Source organism: Acinonyx jubatus, chromosome A1, assembly GCF_027475565.1.
Source record: "Acinonyx jubatus isolate Ajub_Pintada_27869175 chromosome A1, VMU_Ajub_asm_v1.0, whole genome shotgun sequence".
Taxonomy (NCBI): domain Eukaryota; kingdom Metazoa; phylum Chordata; class Mammalia; order Carnivora; family Felidae; genus Acinonyx; species Acinonyx jubatus.
The window spans coordinates 132,511,665-132,537,372 of NC_069380.1; the positions used below are offsets into that span (position 1 = coordinate 132,511,665).

At 41.0% G+C, this 25,708-nt stretch overlaps 1 long non-coding RNA gene across 1 annotated transcript in view; it reads left to right on the forward strand.

Annotated features, from left to right (window-relative positions):
* Window positions 1-25,708, forward strand: part of LOC106976927 (uncharacterized) — a 114,997-nt gene that overhangs the window by 12,984 nt on the left and 76,305 nt on the right. The window lies entirely within an intron of this gene.

Below are 25,708 nucleotides of genomic sequence, written 5' to 3' on the forward strand. Positions count from 1 at the left end.
AAAAATAACATAGTGGTGTCAAATGTTGTGGTCAGAATAAGCACGCTCTTGTGTGTATATCAGGCCAGGTGCTGATATTTTATCCTGGGCAAGGAGGAATGCCAGTGGAATATTTTGAGCTGAGGTAATGATTTGGCCGTGTTTGTGTCTTAGATCAGTGCAGTGGCCTCAAGGCGGACAAGTGGGAGGATGGGTGACTGGAGTGGGTGAAGTGGTCCTTCGGGCATGGGTTTGGGCAAGTTTTCCCGTCCGGAACACACTGTGGCGTTGTTAGGCGCAGGTGAATCATCAGAGGCCTGCATAGGCAGCCATGGGATCTATGAGGGGAGCAGTGGGACATCAGGAACCAGCTGTATGGTCAGCCCTCGCTCCACGCAAATGGCAGGGTTCAGGAATTGCTCTGTGCAGCCCCCGGGCCTCACCTGACTTCTGAGAACTGTCCTCAATGCTGGGCAGTGGGTTTACCACTGCTCTGGGGCATCAGGGACTGGGGAGCCAGGCTGTATCAGCTTTGAGCAGTGCATCTGAGGTCCTGCTGCCCTGCCAGTGTCTGGAGCATAGCAGTGGGTCTTAATAAAAGATTTGTTGATCAAGCAGAACCCAACACTAATATAGGAGCCGGGGGTGCAGCAATGACCATATTACACAAAGCCCCTGCCTTGGAGGGGCATGTATTCCAGGTGGTGAGACTGGCAGTCAGCAAAAGAAACAAAATGCGTAAAAAGCTGGATGGTGAAATACACTGGAAAGAAAAAATACGGTGGTGAGGGTGGTTTGGAGTTTTAATGAAGATGTTTAAGAAAGGTTTTACTGAGCAAAGACCTGCAGGAAGTTGGAGGGCACCCATTAGGACATATGGGAGAAGAGCCATCCAAGGGAAGAGTCTGGGCCGAGATGTCGAATGGGGCGTGTTGGCACGTTGGGAGCAGCAAGGGGACCAGCGTGGCCCCAGAGAAGTGACTGAGGGTTTAGCGGGGTAGGAGGACAAAGCTGGGAGTTTGTCCTCCGCTCTGAGTGTGATGGAAAGTTTAGTTTGCTGTCCTTGCTAGACATGGGCAGCAGGAGCCAATGTCCTTGAAATAAGAAGTAGGAGGACTGCTGTGTGTTAGAAGGGCCTACAGATAGCAGCCACAGTGCCTTAATTCTTGGGATGCAGAGGGAGATGGGAATATGGACTAATATTAGATATCATGGAGTTACTCTTAATTTGCTTAGGTGTGATTATTCCATCAGTAGAATGGGAGAATATGTAGGAGAATGTCCTCATTCTGAAAAGAGGCAGTAGTTATGGGTGAATTGTCATGATACCAGGAACTTTTTTTTTTTCAAGTTTGTTTGTGTGTTTAGAGAGAGCATGAGTCAGGGAGGACCAGAGAGAGAGGGAGAGAGCGAACCCCAAGGAGGTTCCCTACTGGCAGTGCAGAACATAACTGGGGACTTGAACCCACAAACCATGAGATCATGACCTTAGCTGAAGTCAGATGTTTAACCGACTGAGCTACTGAGGTGCCTCAGGAACTTACTTTGAAATGATTCAACACACACACATACACACACACACGCACACGCACACAATCGAATGGATACATATATACATAGATAATACCAAAATATAAACCATTGTTGAATCTGTGTGGTCTGTACATAGATTCTGGTTGTACTAGTCTGTCAACTTTCATTTTAGAAAATTTTGATTTTGAAAAGTTGGGAAAAACCCTTTCTGCTATTGTCCATTTTTCTTGGCTCTGCTTTTGGTTGCACTTACTTATTCTCATGAGATTCTGCCTAGCCCTGTAGGCAATTTATTTACTTTGGATCAGAAATGTTTACCTCTGGAGGCTTATAGGAGACACGGAGCGTAGGGATTTGGATGGGATATCTTGTGGGTGGTACTCCCAACGCTTGGCTGGCGATCCTGAACAAGATAGGACTCTCAGTGGACAGATCGTGCATGCCTCCCAATTTTAAGACACTTCTATGCATGGGGAGGACAAAGAAGAAATGTAGCTTTGGGGAGACTGATTCCTCTCTGGAGTGCGTGTTTTCCCTGATGTTGTGGTTCTAAATTATTCTGCTGTTTACCTGCTGTGTGGCCTGACAAGAGGGTAATGTGATTTAGAAACTCAGCAGTCATCCAGAAAGTCTGTTTCCAGTCAGGCGCTAACCAGGCACTGTCAGGGGATTGACCTGTGGTATATTAAATCCCAAATTTAGTCCAGAGGCCAATATATCTGCAAATGTTAGAAAAGTTCAATTGCCCTTTGCTTGGGTCTCATCAATTCCATGTGGTATTTTCCATGTGAAAGTAAGAGGTAGTGCATCCAGAAAGCTGGGATTAGCACCTCAGGTCTCCTGATAAGATGTCAGCATATGGTTAAGATGTGAACATTTATATACACACACACCCTGTGTCAGCCACACAAGACAAAAAAAAAAAAAAAAAAAAACTCTGGGAAAATAACTTAGATCTCAGAGAAAAGAAGAATGTAGGTGGTAATGTATAAAGGACTTCCTAAAAATGAAGTTTTTCACAGTCTTTGATTTAAAAAAGTCTTTTTGTTCACTGTAGGAATAACAATAAAAGAGAAAAGTCATTTGAAGCTAAGTGGGGAAGTAGAAAAATGAATTGTAGTTCTGTGTTTTCTCAGTCCAGTAATAATAATAATACTAGCAACTGTAATGCCAGTTAACATTTATTGAGTGCTTACTGTGTGCCAGGCATGGTAAGCACTTTTTACATTTAACTTATTGAATTCTCATAATGACCTAGGAGGTAACTATTATTATTATCCTAAGTTTTAGAAAGCTGAGGTCCAGAGAAGTGAAATAACTTGTGTGAGGTCCTATGATGAGTTATTACCAGATAAGATCTATCAAGTGGTCTTTTGAGGCAAGCTAAATAAAACTGTATTGCATTTTTGTAGAGTCCCATTTTTACTTCCTCCTCTTGCCATGGTAAGGCTCGTCTGATCCCTCTGCAGGAGGGAAAAATGCTTTCATGACTCACTGTTAAAAAATTAATGTTGTACAGCAGGACTTATATATTTGGAATAAAACTTTCACAAAACACTTTTACTATATGTGATACACTTTGCTATTTCCCATTGTATTCTATTTCATTTTAAAAATGCTGATTGTGACATGCTCATGGATTTTATGTCTTGCTTAATGATTTAGAACCCATTGTTTAGAAAAACTCTTCTTTAGTTCACTTCACTTCTCACAGTCATCTTATGAAGTCGGTATAATTTTAACACCCGTTTTACAGATGAGAGAACTGAGTTAGTATGTTCAGGGTTTATGCAAAGAAGCCAAAGTCTATACCTTATACTTGAGACTATATATTTTTCAAAACAGACATTAGTTATGTTAAAACACAGCTTTGTAAATTCTTATGAGCTTAATACATTGTCTGTAGCCTGAATAAATACACAGTCTTGTACATCCGGGTATATGGGCACTGTTCTAGATCTAATACAAGAAGATGGGTCTGTAGTTTATCAAAGGTAAAGTAACTAAAGTTGTTGTAGCTTTTAGTTATTATACCTGTTTCATCATTTGATTAAATAATTACAACTTTTGTCATATGGAGATCTGAGGAATTCTTTGAGATCAGAGTTGCTTATTTTCTAGGAAAAGGATTGAAACACAGAGGCCACACCTTCAGAAGTGTGGTTAGCAGACTCATCTGGGGATTTGTGAATTACATATTTCGTTTTGTCAGCCTCCAGTGAAATTTCAGCGTATGTATCAATCATTAGTAGGCAATGGACCACACAGCAGGACACATTACACTTGTGCTCTCACACAGCACACGAGAGTTTGTCACCAACAGAAATTATCAATATTTCGTATCACCTCACAGTATTACAGACATTTCAAAATATCATTCATGCTCATCAACTAATCTGAAGTCATGCTAGTTACCAGAGCCACCATTAGATCTTGGTATTGAATGTGCTGATGGAGAAGCACACGTATTAGTGTATCACAAATGTTGTTAATATTTTGGTCATTGCGTTTCAGTATAATTTTATGTTTTCGAGTACATTAGAAAATAGAAATAAGAAAGGGTCCATAGGTCTTACCAGATTGTCCGAGTGGGCCATGGCTCTGAAATGCATTAAGGCCTTGGCTAAACGACGGGGGTGGAGGAGCTTGAACATTAGCTGATGGTTCCTGGAGACCGCTTTAGAAACAGGGCCTATTTCTAGCCCCTCAGCATCAACATCGTTTATTGTGATGGTTTGGCATATGGAGAAGTGGACTACCTGCTCTTTCTAGGCAATGTGGAAACTGATGGGAGCGAGTTCTTTGGTCCTTTAAGTTTTTTCCTCTGGTCTCTGAGTCTGTCCCTTATGTTCACTTTCCTGTTTTTGCCTTCTTCATTGATAGGACTCTGCCTCTTATATTTGGCACACAGAGGCATGAAGGAACTTTAGAGCTACGTTTTGCTGAATTTAAGTGGAGGAAGTCACCTTTGTTTAGCAGATACCCATTGTTTATGGTTTCAACAACAACAACAAAAAACCCAACTGACTGATTTTCTTGTCCGAGTAGTGGGAAAAACCTACATTTCTGGGCTGAGTCCTGGTGTTAGTCTTCCTAAATATTCATGTTGCTTTGCAGAAATTAAGGGCCAGGGAAATGACCAGTGATTTAAATTATTGCTAGACCTGCATTACAGTGCTGGGAACATTAAATAATAAGTAACACACCTACTCTCTCTCAAAAGTCTCTGCTTTGATGAAGGGTTGCAATGGTTTTCATTAAGTCTTATGTTAAATTTAGCCATAAAAATGTTCTGTATATTTACAGGAAAATAGGTTATTGTGTGTTCTATGAATTGACATGTTTGACAAAGCTGAATTTTTCTAATCTTGGGATCGTCAAGATACACAAAGTTTAATTTACCTCTGAAATTCCTTTGAGATGATATATACTCCCTTCTATGATGTTATCAGAGTTACCTCTGATTGAATAACTCCATTCCTTTTTCACAATCTTAGCATGTTCCCTCTGTTGTCAGGAGAATGACGGAGTTCAAGATGCTTAAGAGGGGGCCCAGGGTTTCATGGTCTGGGCCCTGCTACTTCTTTATGGCTGACCATCTTCCCCCATGTTATATAAATTTCATCCTTTCTAAGGTCCTTGTATTTTCCTGCACTCATTCTGACTTCAACTACCATGACTCTGCATAGGTGATTCTTTCTCTTGCTCTATATGCTTCCTGGAAAACTCCTATTGGTCCTTTCAAATATCTTGGGCATCACTCTCTTTAGGAAGACTTCCCTTTAAAAAAAGTTGTTTTAGGGGCGCCTGGGTGGCTCAGTCGGTTAAGCATCCGACTTGGGCTCAGGTCATGATCTCACGGTCTGTGAGTTTGAACCCCGCGTCAGGCTCTGTGCTGACCACTCAGAGCCTGGAGCCTGCTTCAGATTCTGTGTTTCCCTCTCTCTCTCTGACCCTCCCCCATTCATGCTCTGTCTCTCTCTATCTCAAAAATAAATAAACATTAAAAAGAATTAAAAAAATGGTTTTAATTCCAGTATTGCTAACATACAGTGTACTATTAGTTTCAGGTGTACAATATAGTGATTCAACAATTTCATCCTTCACCCAGTGCTCATCACCACAAGTACCCTCCTTAATCCCCAAGAAGACTTCCCTTGTATTGACCTCTACTCATTGCTACCCATCCAATAGAGGCTGGAGGATCTGTGTTGGCATATTAACTGGTGGTATTGCTCTGAATGCATTAAAATGGCTTATTTTCACAGTAGTATCCTCCTTTAAAATGGAATTCTCCTTGAGGAGAAAGAGAGTGTCTTTATCTCTTTATTACAGGTGTCTAGCATGAGACAGGTACTCTTCTGATTTTGGATGAAAAAATATAATGATCATGCTAACCTAACTGATGGTGTGTTGAGAGGATGGAGTAGTAAAATTCAAGCATTACATATTACATACCATATGGGTCACTTCTTGTGTCCTTCCTTATGTACTCGTAGCCTAACTTTTGACTCCAGCCGTTGCTGTGACAACTGTGTGCACTTGTGACCCATCAACTCCTTGTCTCACCTGCACCACTTAATTCTTGCTTCCTGACCTAGGGCTTCTCTGATGCTTCTGCTTGCAGAGACCAGGCCACTCATTCTACCCTATGCTCACGCTGGAAGTGGGAGTGATCTAAACCCTATGGGGCAATGGTGATAATGGCTGGGTAAATATTACCCAGTCCCCACATTCCTCAGGAAGACACTGGGGGCTCATTCTGCAAGACAATTCAAAGTATCCCAGGAGGAAGGAGCCTCAGTTGCCCATCCCAGTGACTATTTCAATAAAATGTCTATGTATTGGCTTCCCCTCCTTCCCTGTTTCAATCCGCCTTGTTCTTTACTCCTGTACCTTGGAATCACTTCCCCAAAAAAATGATCTTGTCTGAGGCTCTGCTTTTGAGGAAACCAGACTAAGTCAGAGCCCTGATTTAAAACCAGCCTCACTATGTTATATTTTTCTTAGCTTGAGCGATGTTTGGAGACTATTTGCAAGTCTCATAAAGTAGCCAGATGGTATAGAATACAAATAAATAGGATAGCATCCCCTGAATTTTGTATAAATGTGCTATAAAGTATGTGATGTTTTGTGAGTTAGGGATTCTTATTTCCTTCAATCAGGAGACAGACTCAGACAGTTGTTCAGTTTTGTAAAAACACTTCTCCGTAATTCTACAGCTGTGTCTTAGGTGGTAACTGATAGTGATGTTTTGATCACAGCTTTACAGATGGTGAGGTCCTAGACACAGCAGCTTTCTCTGAGCAAGTGTGAGGCCCTGGAAGACACACGCCTTTCCCATAGGTCAGCGTAAGGAACTTGGATGTGAAACTCTATGCTAATACCAGTAGGCTGGATGGCTTGCTCTGGTGTGTGTGTGTGTGTGTGTGTGTGTGTTCGTATGTATTTCTTTTTTAAGCACAAGGTATGGATTCCAACCTCATATTTTAAATATCACAATCCTTGGATTACAAATAGAAAAAATACTTTTTTTTGAAAAATGCAAATTATTAACCAGTAAAATTGGCATCTGAAACCCTGTGCATTACCAAGTGGGTAAATTACAGAATTATTGTATCCTTTGCAGCTTAGAAGAGACACTCAGCATTACTCAGAGCCAGAGACCCAAGTAATTTCTAACACAGCCTAGGCCTTTGGAGTCCCCTTCTCCTGGTCCTGTGGTACACCACACTGCCTTTTCTTGAGGATCTTTCTTTTATTTTTTTAATTTTTAAGAATTTTTAACGTTTATTCACTTTTGCGAAACAGAGCAAGACTGAGTGTGTGGAAGCAGCCATAGAGAATACTGAAATGAATGAGCATGCCCGTGTTCCAATAACGCTTTATCTACAAACATAATGGCAGGCCTGATTTGGCCTGAGGGCTATCATTTGCTGTCCCTTGTTTTACACCATTGGAGTTACAGTGATTTCTACTTGTTGGTCGTAAAAAGGCTAATGGGTTCGGGAGAGTTAAAACCGCCGCCCCGCCTGGTGGTGAGCTGGGCTGTTGCATCACAGCACACACATGATTGGGCTTCCTTCCAGGTCTGTGTATGGTCAGACTCTGAGCCAGCAGCCAAGACAGTGAGCCTGGCACCCACGGTGCTCCGGTTTCCAGAAAGAATCACGAATACCCTTCCTGTGCAGATAAAGGAACAATTGTACTACAGGAGAACTTACTGGAAAGTAACGTGGGGTCACCAGGAAGGAAAAGGAATTCACTCCTCAGTCACAGTCTTCAGTCTGGTTGGGAGTCACTCAGACTTGGAAAGGTCAGTTAGGATGCATGTCTGATTTTGGCAGGCCTCCAGGGCTCTGCACTCACGGAATAATACCTTGGCTTTGGTGATTACAATGGCACACTCAGTGCTTCCTTTGGCTGCTCCGGCCATCCCTTCCTCCTCACAGTCAGGTACATGATTCCTTCCAGTATTTCACCCTCATGTGTCATCTGCTGATGCTAAGATTTATTTCTGTCAACCAAAATCTCCAATAGACTCAGTTTGCCTTCTTTCAGTTTTATCTTTCACAAACCTTGACAACATGGCTTTTGAGTCTCATACCCCATGCTTCCCATCCCTGGGATCTGGTCCCAGGTTTGAGGCCCTGGAAGACAAATGTCTTTGCAGAAGTCGATGCAAGGAGCTGGGATTGAACCCTATTATGCCAGTGGACTGGATGAGTGTCCCTGTGTGTGCACATGGGTACGTGCATCTGACTTCAACCTTCAAATCATAAGATCACCTTCCCCTTGGGCCTCTCTGCTCAGCGAAGCTCCTTCAGCAGCCTTGGTGCCCTCAGTTAGATTCATGAGTGGGTATTCTCTGGCTGTCATTCTCTAGTCATCTCTCCTTCTCATTTTTTATCAGGTGGATCCACATCATGGTCTGTTTCAAAGTTGAAGGAGGGGCTTTCAGAGGCTGGATGACTTTTTCAACGGATTTAATGATCTAATACTAAAGAAAAGTACATGCATTACCTGTTTTGATGATCAGTTGGCCACACTGGATACTGGTCATAAAAGCTCCTAATGGAGGTCTAAATTTTTAGTGTTGAAGTGTTTTAGGGGAAAAAAAATCACACATTATTATTATTTTCTCCAAGTAGCACTCTGGCCCTTAGGGAAAGGGATGTTGGTCGTTATGTGAGAGGAAGCAGAAATGAAGAGGAAGGAAGGAAGGCAGGAATTTGATTATTTCTTCATAAACAGCTGATTCCTTTAGCACCTGGCTGTGGCTCCTGCTGCTGTGAGAAGAATATCAATGGCTTTAATATTCCATTGTTTGTGGCTGGAAAGCTTTGCTTGCTGTTCTAAGCTGCTTGGCTCTCAGACTGGCAACGGGGCAGAAAATGTGGTGGATATAAGAAGAAAACAAGCCAAAGTGCTTTAAGTCAGGTTAGCTTCCCCTTTAAAGCCCATCTGGGATTTCTTTCTCTCTCCCTTCTTAATAAATCTGTTTGATTTGTAGCTATATTTCTTACCCTGAAGAGTGGCATATTCTTCAGTGTACAGGTTCTATTGTTCTGCTCACGTTATGGCTTTTTTGTTAGTATTTTTAATGGCCTACTTTGTTTTGACGAAATCCTATCTTCTTCAGTAACACCAACGTTGACGAATGATTAATGAATACAAATGAAAAAACCACTCTCAAAACAGAAGCTAGAAAAGGTGGGGGAAGAGCCAGTGGGCAGATGAATTTGAAATGGCTCATTACCACAAGGTGGCGCTGTTAAAACACCTCATTTTTAAAGTCCTAAAAACAGGTTGCAAATAAAGAAGGAAAACACAAAATTAAAGACCCTTTCATAAGAAAATACTTGGTATCACAAGAGTGGAGTGAGCGTGTGTGATGTTATTTGTGTGTGCATGTGTATTGAAGATATAATCGTTACGGGGAGAAGTGATAGAATTGTGTTTGTTTTTTGAGAGAGGTGTTTAATGATTGATACTCTCATAATTCAAATAGTAAATATTTTTATTGGGTTTTTTAAGTATGTTTAATTACAACTGGATCCTTCCTGGAGTTTTCTGAAGCATGACATTGTGGACATCAGAATGATAGGTTAAATTTACCATTGCTTAATCTACTTGCTTTCTACATAGAGAGCTTGCACACTAGGGACATTTATTTGAAAACAATTAGTGCTCCATTAGGGGAAACATGAGGCTAGCAGGGTCTCAAATGTTCTTGACTGCTGTGAGAACTTGGTGTGTGGAAAGATGGTAAGTTAATACAGTACTTGGAAAATACTTCCTTACTTTAAAACGTGTTGTCTATTATGCGACTCCCTTGATGCCACTACTATTGTTGTTAAAAGTGAATGTTTTCATGTTTGTGCATTCTTTGTTTGTCTAGAGTATCATTTACTTATGGACAGAGAGATGAAAAGCTGATATTTTTCAAGGTTGTACTTTGAAGGAAAGGTGTTCATATAATGGTCCAGATCATCTTACTCCTGAGCAAAGGCAGGAGTGGAAAGTTATCTAACACAAGTGAGTAGAAGCACACAAACTATACATGGATGTTCCCTTACTCCATCCTCATAGAAATTCTCTGAATCAGATGATGTTAATATCTCCATTCTCAAGAGAGGTTCTGAGAAGTTAAGTAACCTGTCAACCGTCACAAAGCCACCGTGTGGCACAATCAGGAGTTGAGTTCAGAAATTATTCAAGGGAGGAAATGCAAGGAAATGAAAAGGAAAAGGTCTAGGCTGTCTTGCAATTTGTATTTAGACAAAGCCTGATCACATAATGTGGATCTCTTTGAAAGAAAAATAAACCTGCTTTCCCTACAGCCAGATGAGGGCTATAGGTAGAGTAATACACACATGCATGTACATACATATATATATATATTTTTTTTCAACTTCTCATATGCAATTTTCATCTCTGTCTTAGCATAACTATAACATTTCCCACCATCCACAAAGCATGTTCCGTGAATTTTTACCATAGCTGGGGGAAGCACTACAATTTGATAGCTGTGATAACTCCCAGATAACTCATACTACAGAGGCACTGACCCAGCTGGAAATGCAATTCATGATAGAGAACTCAACTGATTTCTGCTTCAGGAAAAATTACGTTAATGGGAGTATGAAACTCTGACGACAGTGATACATGCTAGATACTCCATATGCTGGCAGAATCTGAGCCTATAGTAATATAAAAAATCCTCTTTATTGTTTTGAAGTATCTGAAAGAATTATATGTCTATAATTAGATTTTTAATTGAATTCTATTTAGGGTAGTAGTATTAAGCCTATATTTTGCAGAGATACCTGTGTGTCCATCTGGGAAATTGTGTGGAAGGAGATAGTTTGTATGGGGTGGGGGTGATGGTGGGTGCGAAGGGAGTGTGATGGAGGAGGTGGACTTTGGTCATCTATCTGAGCGTTTTCTGGAGCAGGTGGGCGATTTCTTATAGTATTTTGTATGTGTGGGATATTTGATTTTGGTGTCAAGTCCCATAGTATATTGGGAATCTAAGTGATTTATTTAGGTTTGTTTGTCTATGTATGTATGTATTTATTTATTATTTTTATTATTTATTTATGTATTCATCACACAATCATACTTAAAATATTCAAATATTTTGACGATTTGTTTTTAAAAATGAGAAAAGATGCCCTGTGACCTCTGGCTTTCAGGATTGAATGTGACACAGTATTTGGAAAGAAAAAAATCATTATAGATCTCAGAGAGGTGCATCACAAAGGATTTAAATTCTTAGTTTGATATATATAAGAAAAGGAAAGAATCTCATTCTGTGATGACAGATCTTGAACCAGCCCGAGGCTGACTAATATAGAAGTAAAAGCAAGCAGGAAGCATTTTGACAAGCCGCAGACCTGGGGTTTATGCTGCAGTTTTGAATGGTGTTCTCTAGTGGTTCGGAAACAGTGACAGGAGTGTCATTTATTTGGCTGTTTCTTGGCTCGTTTTTCATTCCTCTATGTTACAAAGGGATCTCACATGCCCACTGTAGAGAAGGGAATCAGAAGACCTGGATCAGCAGGCAGCTTGGAGACTTTTTTTTGTTTGTTTATGAGAAAGGTATGTGGTTTATCTTCTAGCGTACTACTAGCTGTGTTTTCAGGATAATATTTTTGATGTCGAAAAAGTGCTTCCTGCCTGGCATTGCACTTGCACTGTTGCCATTTGTGTTTTGCTGCAGTTGAAACATGGTGTGACTTGGTCTAGTTCCCAGCTCCTGGAGACCACAGGAAGCACAGACAGGTACCTGCTTGATTCTCCACGGCTGCAGACATTCCCCAGGGTGCATCAGGTAGCACACACTGCACTTCCTGTGTCATGCCCACGTCCAGCTGTCAGGCCCTCACCCAGAGGGCTGGGGGAGTACTTGGGAGTATTTTGTTGATTTGGACTCAAGGTTAAGCAATCTGTTTTAGATCTGAGGAAACTTACCTTAAGGAATACTAAAAGGTCTTATGAAAAGGTTGGAAGGATTGGCTACATGTCGGTTTGTTAATGAGACTTGAGTCATACTTATCTTGGTAGTTAATCAGTTAATAAATGATTTCGATATGATATTTCCTTTCCTTCTTAAAAGTTTTTCCCTGGCCATAAAGGGTTGCCAAGGATATGGCGGTCTTTGGTGATTTCCTGTGCACCTTTTGCATTTCTTTTTTTTAATGACACCTCCTCAGTATGGAGAAACAATAGAGGAAAAAGGAAATTTAGGGAAAATAACCAAATGCAGGATCAGGAATCAAGCTGAGATTTTTGCGTTCCATGTTCTGTATACTGCTTTGGCATTGTTAATAGCAAGCTAAGTATTTAATAGCTAAGCAACAAGAACTTGAGACTCGAGCCCCATTTTTGAGATTCACATACACCAAAAACTATTGGGAAGCAACACCGAAGTGTATATTTATTACTAATTTATTTATACAAGACCTCATTCTGTAAAGGAAGTTAGTGGTTTGCAGCAATAACATATACAATAAATAATAGCAAAATATGAAACAGAGGAGCTGGAATATGTATATCAGGACAAAAAGCCAATATGAACTTAACCAAAGGACTTCAAGAATGTTCCATGAGGGCTCATCAGCTGTTACAGTCCTGCCTCCTGTCTGGCAGCAAGCCAAGATGAGGCCAAGTGTAAAAAGGACCACAGGTAGAAAGTAAGGAACATGGAAGCCTTCCCTGACAAACACATCCTCTCTGAGTGCCCTCAATTCTCATCATTCCTTAATCACTCATTGCGCGGAACACTAGATCATGGAGAAGCTTAAGAGGGTTGATTTATCTGCATATCAAATCACTATTAATTGTTACAGAATGGGGCCTGAAGCAGGTACATTTTGTTGGCAAAAGGGGGTTGGGTCAGGAGCTAGCACCCTCAGGCCGAGTCCCAGGTGGGCATGCACCCCAAGGGTCTCGTACATGGTGGGGGACAGGCAGTGTGAGAGTCAGGAGCTCTGATTACAAACAGGATCTATACTGTAGCTTTCTTTTTTCCTTTAATTGGCACTGGTATAATAGGATTACAAAATAAAAGGAAGCCAAGGATTTATAAATGCTTTGTAGAGAAATATTTACCCTTATTTCTAGGAAATGAAAGAAACGTAGGTAGGGATGTCGTCTTCTTATAGGAAGATACAGATTGCTTGCTTTATTAGGCATCAGCTACAACCTGTTGGCCGAATTATAATTTGGCCAAGTCAAGAAGACACAGGGAAGCAAAGGATTCAGGCTAGCAAAATTTTATTTCGGTCTTTTACAGACTTTTGTGGGTCACGCTGTGATGCAAGGAACAGGTATCTGCAAATGACCTTTGATGCCTTCTCTTCTCTGGGTTGCCTAGACAGTGATTCAGCTGGTCTCGGGGACTTCCCTGTGCCAGGGGGAGATGTTGTGCCCAAGCTCAGCTTCTCACAGGGTGGGTGACTTTTCTCACAGCAGGAAGGCCTGCAATTCCACATGGGCCTCAAGATCTCTGGATGCTGGGTGGCTGGCTTTCCTGGACAATTCTGATAAAGTTAGCATCTAAACACAGCCCCCCTAGCAACAGGAATCTGTCTGCACTTCCTATAACAAGGCCACTTTCTCCTGCATATCCTTAACAAAGGTACAGAGGAAAGGAGGTTGGGTTTCTTTACTGCACAAATAAGCCACAGTGCTTGTCTAGCAGAGTGCCCCGGCCACTCTCTACGGGGCAAAGAGTGACCCCACCTTCTCTCCTCTCCTCTTGCCTAACTGTGCAAGCCTCCACTTTCCTCAATAAAGCCCTTTCTTTAACCCATATTCTGTGATGTTGCAGTTCCTCTAAGGTCCGTGCATGGCAGGTTGCAATCCATGAGACTCACCTTTAGAACAGTTGTTGTAAAGGCAACAGGAACGATAGCCTTTGTAGCCCACATTTAAATTGTGACCCAGAGGTCACTAGAATAACATAGCAAAATGGCATTTTCTTCATGATTAAAAATCCTCAGAGTGCCTGGGTGGCTCATTCAGTTGAATGTCTGACTCTTGGGTTTGTTTTGGGTCGTGGTCTTGTGGTTCTTGAGATCAAGCTCTGGGTCAGGCTCTGTGCTGTTGGTGCAGAGCCTTGGGATTCTCTCTCTCCCCTCTCTCTGCCCAGCTCTCCCCCCCACGCTGCCCTGCTGCCGCTGCCTTTAAAACAAAACAAAACAGCTCTCTTAGGTTCAAGGTTAGTTCTGGATGTGGAGTTAATTGACTCTGCTTAGGCACCATTTATAGCCTCACAGGGTAGAAGCCTCCCTCTACTTAAATTCTAACTTCATTCCTGTTAATTGTGTTGCTCTCTGTAGGTAAGTATTAAGCAGACCATAAAATGCAGCGTTTGTGGTCAGATTTCATATGGGGACCTGAGTGAATGATGTACAACACTGTAGATAGTTTCATTAACATGATCACTCTCACTAATGAATATTTACCCACCTCACACTGGGTGCTCTGCTCTGCTGACTGCATGCTGAATGATCCTAGCACTGGTAACAAATACAGGTTCCAACGTTGTGGAAACAGTAAAGCCTTATGCAAGTGTAAAGTCGTCACTCAGTTTTATTCATTTTATTGTTGTTATTGCTGTTGGAACACTGGTTAATTCAATTCTGTCCCCTGAATTCAACTTTAACCAGGATTAGTTTTTATGACAACTAAGGGCATTGCTCACCAACGAAGGAAAATAAAGATTGAATTGCTTTTCACACGTCCTTTTAAACCTTCTGTCTGAATATCATAGAACTCTGCTATTTTATTTATTAATTTATTTTTAACATAGTTTATTGTGTAGATTCAAATAGGTCTTGAGACTATAGTGTTCCCTAAAACAGAACATCTGCTTGTAATTAAAGTATTATGTCACATGTTCAGCTCACTTATGGTTATAGAGTGCTATCTACCACTTTTCATATTAACAAAGGACTTTATTAAACTGTAGACAAAAATCTAAATCATTACATGAAATAGAACAATGAGTGCTATTTAAGTTGAAGTGCCATCCAAAGGTAGAGAATTACAGTAATAGATTGGGAATTATGCACTGTAGGAAGATTTGTGCTCTTTATTTCTTATTTTATCACAGAATTTTATTGATCATTGATCATAATCTTTAGTTGAAGACATGTGGTTTAGTATTTTTAATAGAATAATGAACACCTGTGAAGTCCCTGTCCAACCCCAGAACAAGGCCACCACCAGAAAAACAAACAAACAAAAAAACCCCTACTCTTGGGGTGCCTGGGTGGCTCAGTTGGTTAAATGTCTGACTTCAGCTCAGGTCATGATCTTATGGTTCGTGGGTTCAAGCCTCACATTGGGCTCTGTGCTGACAGCTGGAGCCTGGAGGCTGGAGCCTGCTTCAGATTCTGTGTCTCCCTTTCTCTCTTCCCCTCCCCCACTTGTGTGTACGCTCTGTCTCTCTCTCTCTCTCTCTGTTAAAAATAAACATTAAAACCTACTCTTACCGCTACTCATAAATGGTGAGTTAACCTATAGCGCCCCTTCCTGGTTGTTTCCTTACCGTCAGCAGCAGCATCATTATTATTTCCTTGAACTGATATAGTGGCTATTAAATTTTGCTCCCATAGGCCGTGTAAACTTCATGCCATAGAAGGTTAAGCTAATATAACCAACCAATACTGGGTACTTCGGTTAATCAAACATGACCACGCTCCTTTGGCAGTACTGTTTTTGCAGTTGTAGTGTCAACTGCGTACCTACTGAGAGAATTGTACTTCTAGCAGGCACATCCCATGTTCCTGAGGCTTCTTGGCCATTCGAGTGTCATCCTTGGTTGATTAGTTCGTTCATCCATTCATATATTCAGAGAACATTTCCTGAGAGCTAGGCGCTGGGCTTGGTGCTAGGGCTTCAAAAGCCAAACTGGGGAGGCAGAGTTGCAGAGAGGTCATTGTAATTGGAAGTGAGAAGTGAAAGAAAGCTGTGTGCAAAGGGGGTTGCTTGGGTAGGAGAAGGTGAGGGCCACTCTCTCCGTTCTGATAGAGCTAGTGGAGGCCACCTAAGGAGGTGATGTGTGTCGTGGGGTTTTCCTGATGAACAAGAGATGGAGGTTTACGGCAACACTGAACAAAGTTACTCTAACGAAACAGGAGATAGCTGCCCCTCCCTCCTCTGAAAGCCTGCTGGCTTTGTCAAATTGTTCATATCCGCCACTAGCCAGAAAATGAAAGTATAAAACTACTTGGAGACCTAGTTCTAGGCTGGGGTTTATTTCGTGCATACACTATTAGAAGTAAACTTTGTGGACAAATGGAATGGTGTACTTGCACGGTCTCAGAACGTGCAGTGGGCAGATATAACCAGCATGCAAGCACTTCATTGTGAGAAGATAGGTGGTTGCAACATCTTTACTAACCCCAAAGATAAAAAGGTGTGTGGTAATTCAGTAATATCACAGTGCTATCCCGGAAGTACTTGTCTTCTTGTCTGTTATACAGGCACTCAATTCTGTGTCTTTTCTACCACAGGAATACAAAATGCATTTGGAAAAAACCCAGAACCAAACAGAATACAGTGTCTCCTGAGGTTTCTCCTTTATCTGTTCCCTGGAGGTAATGGGGAAAGACTAGTAAACCAAGATGAGAACAGCATCATTTGGGTGTACAATCCATATAATGATGCCGTGGCAATAATTCTTTGTTTCTTACACTAATCGAGTCAAAGGCTTATAATAATATGATTCTGAAGCCAGAGCAGACAGCAGATTTCTGTGGCCCATAGTCTCTCAATTAGATTTCTGTGGCTTAGCTACAGGAAGCCATCAGAAGTTAAAGACTTAATTTTTCTCATGGTGTTTCCTAAAGAAACATGAGCAGTATGCAGTTTTCCTTCTTTAGTACCTCTTGGGAAAGCATATGTTCCATGTTTGTTTAAAAAAGAAAAAGCCGGCTCATATAACCTCTTCATAATAGGATGTGATGTCATTTTGTGCCCACTGCTTTCCAGGTAGTATTTCAAGTGGAGTGAGTCCTGAGCCTAAGAGTCGTGAGCCTACTCACGATTGGAAGGGTACCACCGACAGGGATTGTTGGCTTTCTCAATGACAAGCCTGCCCTTCCTAAGATTTAGGAAACTTGTATCCATGGGCTTTAATCCCAAAAGTATAAACAAAAGAGGAAACAAAGTGAATTCACTTCTCAGTTGTAAACTCCAAAGGAAAGTATAAAAAAAAAAAATCATTGGTGGTGTTTTGATAGTCAAGGTCAAAGAATTCATTTCGCTTTTCAGAATGAAACCACTTTTACTGTGTCAGACTTTATGGCCTTATATAATTTATGTACTCCCCTAATGTTGGTGGCTCATGGAAACTCAGTAAAGTTGCTCTAGGAAACCATAATCATCGATTTATTTGAATTCTGGATCCTCCTCTGGGGAGTATGTTTATTGCCCCCTTTTATACTCCCAGTGTGCCCTATGACATCTGAGCAGTGAGTATTTTCCCCTAATGTGGCATTAAGATTAAAGACCCTAACTGTGTTGATTTGTAGCAAAATGAAGTTTGTTGTTGACTTGTTTGACTGTCCTTGTCTTTCATTTTATGTTGCAATTTAGGGTAGGGAATAATTTGCTAAAACGTCTTGTCTAATCCTTCTGAATTTCAGAAAGCAGATTGAAACAAAGACCTATCTCAGATGGTGGTGCTTCCTGTTTTGTAGCTACTTTGAAAGCCTCATTCAACCTAATATTGAGACTCTCTGAGCACTCAATTCCCTAGTTTCCCTGGTGCAACCTAGGTAAACATGCTGGTTGGTGAGTAAAAGTTGAGGAATGGGCAAAGAACAACCCTATCTTGAATACCTATTATGTGCTAAGAATTATACTAGTGTTTACACACATTTTCTCATTAAATTCTCAAATTAATCCTATGATGCAATTCCAAATCACCCCAGTTTATGACTTAAAAAAGCAATATTCCAAGATTTTGAGTATTTTTCCCAGGACCTCAGCTAACTATGACTGAGATACAAACACAGATCTGCCTGGTTGCACAATGCATGTTGCTTCCACCCAGCAGGGCTCACCATGAGTCAGAAAAATGTGAGTTTGTCCACATATTCATTCATTGCACAGATTTTTACTGAGCCTCTGCTATGTACCAGGTACTTACCTAGTCTCTGGCAGTCCAGTAGTGTTCAAGACAGAAATGATGACTATTCTGAGACTTTGCCTTCAAGGTAGAGATGGTGGAGACAGGTTGAGAGATCATACATAGTACATAAATTAAAATTTCATTATCAGTGTTTTTATAAAAATAAAGCAGGAAGATATAAGACAGCAATGGATGATCAGGGACAGTGTTGTTGAGCAGGTGACACTTGAGTTGAGCTTTGGATGGACAGAGGAGCAGCCGTCTGGAACAAGAGCTCCTAGGCTGAGGGATGGTGGGGGTTGCTGACTGAAAGCAAGGGTGGTGGAGACACCGGGAAGGGAGAGCAGGTAGGAGGTGTGGTTGGGAAGGCACTTGGGGCCAGGATCATGTACAGCCTCGTTGATCAGAGAAGACATTTGGATTTAAGAGTCCCCTCAGAGTATTAAGTGGGGGAGTGATATGATTTGTTCATTTTTGAAATTCAAGGAATCGATTAAAGGGACTGTCCTGGAGACAGTCAACGGGACGAGCTGCTGCCTCTAATATACCATGTTGTATTGCATATGAAATGGGTGCCTTTGCGTATCCGTTTTACCCTTGATAGAATGAGGGCAACTTGGATTCCATGTTTATGTCTAAATATCATAATAGTTGTAAAATGTAACAGAGAGAAGATCATTTTATTCACAAAATAGCACACATGATAATATATATGAAGAAAGTGAATGCATTATTGAGAAAAATAAAACTTGAACAGACATGCCTTGCTTGTTCCTAGAAGGAACAATTTACTCAAATTGTAAGGCTATCAGTTTTTTTCCAAATGATTCTAATAATTTAACACAATTCTAATAATAATGCCATTTTTTTTGGAGGGGGAACTGATAAAATAATTATGAAATGCATTTGAAAGAGTAAACAGTGGTAATAATGATGGGAAAATTGCCTCCTGAGACATTAATATGGCTTATAAAGCTGTCATAATTAAAAGAGATAATAGTAGCATAGGAATCAGGAAGAAAATCTGTGGAGTAGAGCAATGATGCTAGAAATGACCATAAGTGAATATACAGTTTGGGTATAAAATCAATAAGTAATCTAAAAAATGAGTTATGAATTTACAGAGTGCTTTGTAAGTGGTGTTTGGACATTTGATGTAACAAATTATAAGAAATAAAGTACATATTACACCAATGAGTGCTAGATAAATGAAATATTGAAATGTAAAAAATACTTTGATGTACAAGAAGAAAACTTAGATATTTTTAAAACCTTAGAGATTCTTTTTATGGATAATGATGGTGACATTTTTAAAAATTAAAAAAAGGAAAAAATTTTAAAAATTAAAAAAATTAAAAAATTGGGAGAAGTATATTTAATACATTATTTTGGCAAGTGATTACTATATAATGAGCCCTGAAAGAAAATCAGCTATGGACAGGAGTAGAGATTTTACAAAAGCACTAATGAAAATACCAAAACATATGAAAAATGCCCTGCCTTGGTGCTAACTAAGGAAGAACAAATAAAAGATCAGTGAGATATTATTATTTCCCCTTTAAAATTGGCAGAGATGATCAAATGCTAACACCCATTGCTGGTGTGGGGTAAAGGACACTCTTTAATACGTTGCTGATGGGAATGAAAATTCATACTTGTCAAGGCAATTTAGTAATACGTGGAAAATCTATGCCTTGTTTCTAGTAATTTATCTTAAGGATGTAAAAATATGTGTAAGAAGTCAGCTATTAGGATATTTATATCAGCACTCTGTGTAAGAACCAAAGTGTCCCAAAGGAGTATTGATTGTACATTATGGTGTAGGGATAACAATGGAAAACAGTAATTAAATATAATGTGGTAGACATGTATAGATGGGAAAGACCTCCACAAAGCATTTCAAATGAAAATACAAAGCTTATACAACAATATGTTAAGCATGATCTCTGCCCCCTTTTTTGTTAAACTGTGGGTGTATGTGTATTAATGTGTATAGAAGAGGTTTTGTCAAGTTATCTCTGAGTGAATGTGATTGTAATTCGTTTTGCTATCCTTTTTACATATCTAATTTAAAATGTTTCTATTGTGAATGTATTTTAAAACATTGTAGCTAAGAACGTGGGCTCAGATGTTCAGATGGACCTGTGCACATCTGTCTAGTGTCCTTTGATACTGGTTAGCTATAAAATGCACCTCATACTAATACCTACCTCATAGATGGTTGTGTTAAAATAATGCATGAAAAGCACATAGCATATTTTTGTCATGGCTAGTCCTGTTAATTATTTATTTTTACTTTTTACTATTACTATTTTCTCAATAATTTGAAAATATTCTTTTAAAATAGAATGTATTGGCTCTATGATTCAAAGAGGATTGGATAAGCATCAGCTCATCTTCTTAGATGGTCAAAACCTATCTATTCGCTTATTTCTCACTTGTCCCAAATGTTATCTCTACATTGTGCAATGCAAGTTCCACCAGCCAGGACAAGGCAGTTACCACTTCTCGCCAGGATTATAAAACCTCCTGGACGTGACTGTTTCTGGGTGCAGTCCTTGAGAATCCCGCTGCTCTGCAGTTTCAGTTTGTAAGTTGTCAGGTTACTTGATTTTGGAAAAAAAAATAGACAACGAATGGTAGCTGAAAACACCCCTATGTGTTTCGCTAAATAATGGATAAGCAAGATAGACCGTACTAAAGCAATAATGGGGCATCTCGGTGGCTCAGTTGGTTAGGCATCTGACTTCAGCCCATATCATGATCCCGCGCTTCGCGGGTTCAAGCCCCATGTTGGGCTCTGTGCTGACAGCTTGGAGCCTGGAGCCTGCTTCAGATTCTGTGTCTCCATCTCTCTCTGCCTGCCCCACCCCCCCCCCCCCCACTTGCACTCTTTCTGTCTCCCCAAAATAAATAAATATTAAAAAAAATAAAGCAATAGTGAGGGCCTTTATTTCATTTTATATATTATATATATTATATATACATTAATAATTTATTGTCAAGTTAGCTAACAGTGTATACAGTGTAGTCTTGGCTTCGGGTGTAGATTCCCATGATTCATCACTTACATACAACACCCTGTGCTCATCCCAACAAGTGGCCTCCTCAACACCCATCTCCCATTTTCCCGTTCCCCCAACTCCCCACCCCTATCAACCCTCAGTTTGTTCTCTGTATTTAAAAGTCTTTTATGGTTTGCCTCCCTCTCTGTTTGGAGCTTATTTTTCATTCCTTTTCCCCATGGTCTTCTTTTAAGTGTCTCAAATTCCACATATGAGTGAAAACATATGATATCTATCTTTTTCTGACTGACTTATTTCACTTAGCATAATACCCTCCAGTTCCATCCATGTTGTTACAAATGACAAGATTTCATTCTTTGTCATTGCCGAGTAGTATTCTGTTGTATATATGTATGTATATATATATATATATATATATATATATATATATATATATATATACACATACATACACACATCTTCTTTATCCATTCATTAGTTGATGGACATTTTTTAAAGTGTGTTTATTTTGAGAGAGAGGGAGAGAGAGAGCATGGAGGAGAGGCACAGAGAGAGAGAGAGAGAGGGAGAGAATCCCAAGCAGGCTCCATGCTGTCAGCAGGAGGCCAATTTGGGACTCTACCTCAGGAACTGTGAGGATGACCTGAGCTGAAATCAAGAGTCAGATGCTTAACTGACTGATCCGCTTAGGTGCTCCAATAGTGAGAGCCTTGAAAAGTTTGGTTTGGTGCAATGATTTTGTGGTACAAACACGGTACATTTGCTTCCTTGTGAAACATGTCCAGAAAGGGGCGGGGGACCAGTCCATGGGTTATCTATCACATGTCCTTGTTCAAACCTATGGTCATGCCATGTATGTTTCAAGAAATAATATTTCCTAAAGCAGTGCTTCTTAGGCTTTTGGTCAGTCTGGGGCTTACCTGGGGCTTCAGATAAGGCTTAAGATAAGGAGGAAGGAAGAGTTATGCCTTTTAGATGAGTGCCTAATTGTTAAATTCTTCATTCCTCATTCTTCTTTTCTCCTCTTGTTCAATTACTCCTTCTTCCTCCTTATCTGTGAAACACATTCATCAACTGTTAGCACTTCTTCATTCAGGAATGGATAGATTTAACAGTTGTAAGGAGAGCTTGAGAGCTTTATCTACACACATTTCATAGTTTTGATATATTTAAACACACTGGTCGGTCTGAAGGCAGCAGGGAGTAGGTGGGTAATGAGTTACAGCACTGCTTTGCCTTGTTAAGGAACATCACCAGAATGTTTAAATGGGGTTTCCATCTAGTCCTATATGCTGTAAGTTAAGAAAGTGGATAAATCTCTATAACTGGCTGTAGAATTTTTTTTTTTCCATCAGGCATTCATTTGAGTCACAAAAGAAGAACTGGATCCAATAAGATATATGCAGGTTGACAAGTGGCTTATTTAACTTAATACAGGAAAATATAAAATAATGGAAACTAGGTCAAAAATGGCAAAAAGGATTAGGGCTTGAATAGAGACAGGCTTCCAGACAATGAAGGGAAGGGGATCTGGCAGTAATAGTGTCTGTAAAGCCCAACCCATCAGCTTCATGTCTGGCAGTAATTAGGAGGCCGAAGGAATACTGTAATGAATCAACTGAGGACAAGAATGGAAAAGAGAAAGGGTTGATAGGCTCTGTGAAGCTGGATGGCCTTACAGAGGAAGGGGAGGACTTGCAGGAGGCAGTCCCCTGAGTTAGAAAGAGACAGCAGGAGAGCCTCTTCTCTGTCCTCTTTGTGGGTGGTCGGGTGACGGACATACCGGAGAGAGGAGACAGAGTGGTCAAAAGAGGAAGTGTTGAGAGGGGCAGGAGGTTACCTATCACGATGACCTGTGGGGAGTTCAGGTGCTACCACTCATGACTTCCTCAGGTTCCCTGGCTTGCCCCCTGTGGGCCTTGTGGCCCACCTGTCACTGTTAATTTCCATCCATCTCTTTGAAACTAGACTCGAAGGAAGAGTTAGCTCCTTACTAGGGTCCGTCTTAGTTAGGACCCCTCCATCTTTTCTAACATGCTGCTACTGAATCCTTTCTCCCCCCAGCCTCCTGCTTCCCAGGGAGGGCAAGCACACTCAGACATGACAGCTTTTTGGACTTCAGCACTGGGTTCTCCAAGACTTGCCAGTCTGTTCCGTTATTTAACCAGGACGCATACCAGCTGGGTTGAAGAGTGCAGCTGGATGTCTTTCAAGGCTCATCTGAGCTTCAGCTGCAGTGTATTTTTTGTGTTTGTCTACATCAGGGTTGCCAGTTCATGCTGGGAAGCTGCGCAGGAATCCTTTCTCTTCCATTTGCTCTGCAGAACACCATGTGCAAGGCGGTGTCCAGTCCACACTCTGAGGCAGTTAGGATTGCTACAGAAACAGGGGAATGAACTGTGCGAAAAGAACCATAGGCTCAAATAGACCTGCTGAGCTCTGGAATCTGAATTCAAATATGGCTCTTCCCTGGCATTTGAAACAAACACAATATCCCAGGAGGATGAGAAAAGCATGGTCCACATGGTGTCTTTGTTGAGTCAGTCCTCAGCGGGGTGGGGGGGGGGGGTGGCGGGTGGGTGCGGTGAGGCTCTGAGGCCTCTTGGGGTATGAGAGGAAATATCAAAGAGCCTGGCTTAGCAAGGAGGGAAATTAACTCTCATGGGTCACCTGGCATGCCTATAGTATCCTCCACCAGGAAGGACTTAGGCAATGGCCTACAGTTGTCTTATTGTGAGGACAATCAAGTGGTTCACATGGATGCTGTCTCCTAACAGGCCTGTGTGACAGCTAAATGCCCAGCTATAGGATAGCGGATGCTGTGATTCAGAGATTTTTTTCCGTGTTTGTGTTTTCAGGACATTTCCTAGCTACCAAGACATATGTATGCAAGCTCAGCCATTCCTTTGAAAACCAAAGCTAATTCACTCTATCAGAAATGAGCATTGTTTGGGGCATGAGTGGTATAGCCACGAACAAAAGAGATATCAATTCTTGCCCTCCAAGCTCATACATTCTTGTGGGTAGTCAGGGAAAACACAAAATAGGGTATTACTTATAGACTATAATGGGTGGTGATAAGTGGTATTTAAAAGAAAGATGAGGGGGGCATAGGGAGTGTCAGGGAAAGGGTTGAATTTGATGGTCTTGAAATATCCAGGTGACTGGCAATACACAGACGTAATTTTAAATATCCAGGAATTTATTTTCAGTTCTCTTGTAGGTATTCATATTGTGTTAATAGCAATGTTTTTCTATAGTGCATTGTAATTTTTAAAGCACTCTCATACCTATTATTTCCACAGTGGAAAGGGAGTGCCTCTGCCAGTTTCACGTACGTAAGTACTTAGCTCCGTTCAGGACTGGATTTGAGCTCTATTGCACTGGACTTAACAACACATTTAGGTGACTTACTGGAAAAGTGCTCCTTAAAGTTCTCACATTGAACTTTATCAGTCACTCCATCGGGAAGCCAAAGGGCAAGACGCCTCCCCAATGGCCTGGAGGACTCTTGAGAAACTCTGGAATGAGGAGTCCTTGCACACAGCAGCATGCTAGTGTACTCTTCCCCTGTCTGGAATAGGTTTCTCTGTCGTGGAAGCAACAGAGAGCCTTTGTAAACCATCACAGTCATGTACACAGGGATACTCCACAGTCATTGTCACGCCCAGGTGCTAACACCCCATCTCCAACTCAGCTGTGCATTTTTCCTTGGGCATCCTACTTTCACACCAAAGTCTTTTGTCTAAATGAAGCTCACCCTCCTTGCTTGCCCCTTCCATTCTGGCTTCTTCTCTTGAGTCTTAAATCTTTGAGCACTCCTTAGATACCCCTTTGTGTTCCCCCTCCATGTAGGAGCTTGTCCATTCTTCACATCCTTTCTTCCCGTCACCTCTGGGCCAGGTCAGGACTTACAAACTCTGAACGAATTTCTGAATAATTACAACGCCCTCCTCTTTGGTCACTTCAATTTCGGTGTCATTTTGAATGTTCAGCTGCTCACCCTTCCTGAGCACAGACATCATCCCCTTGCCAGACCCATCTGCAAATTCCTTGCAGGTTTTCGTTCTCTGTGCTTGCTGCTCATTGCCCCTCCCACCAGTCTCCAATGAGAAGAACCAGTCCCTTCTCTCTTTGCCCTCTCTAAATCTGACTCATTCATCACATTCTTGCTCAGAGGCAGCCTCCTCAAAGATAGGCTTGCAGATAAAATACAGGACACCCAGATAAATGTGCACTTCAGGTAAACAAATACTTTTTTACCATAAGCATTTATCAAATATTGCATGGGATATACTTATTCTAAAAAGATTATTCATCGTTTATGTAAAATTCAAATTTAACTGGACATCCTTTATTTTAATTTGTTAAAACTGGCAACTCTACTGCAATAAGTATTCCTTGGCTACTCTGTGTCGTTCCCTGGGCTTGATGCCTGCGGAAAGCCTATAGCACTCACATCGTTGAATCTTTGTACAAGAGGGTAGGGTATAGGTGGTAAATCAAAAACTGCTTGCAT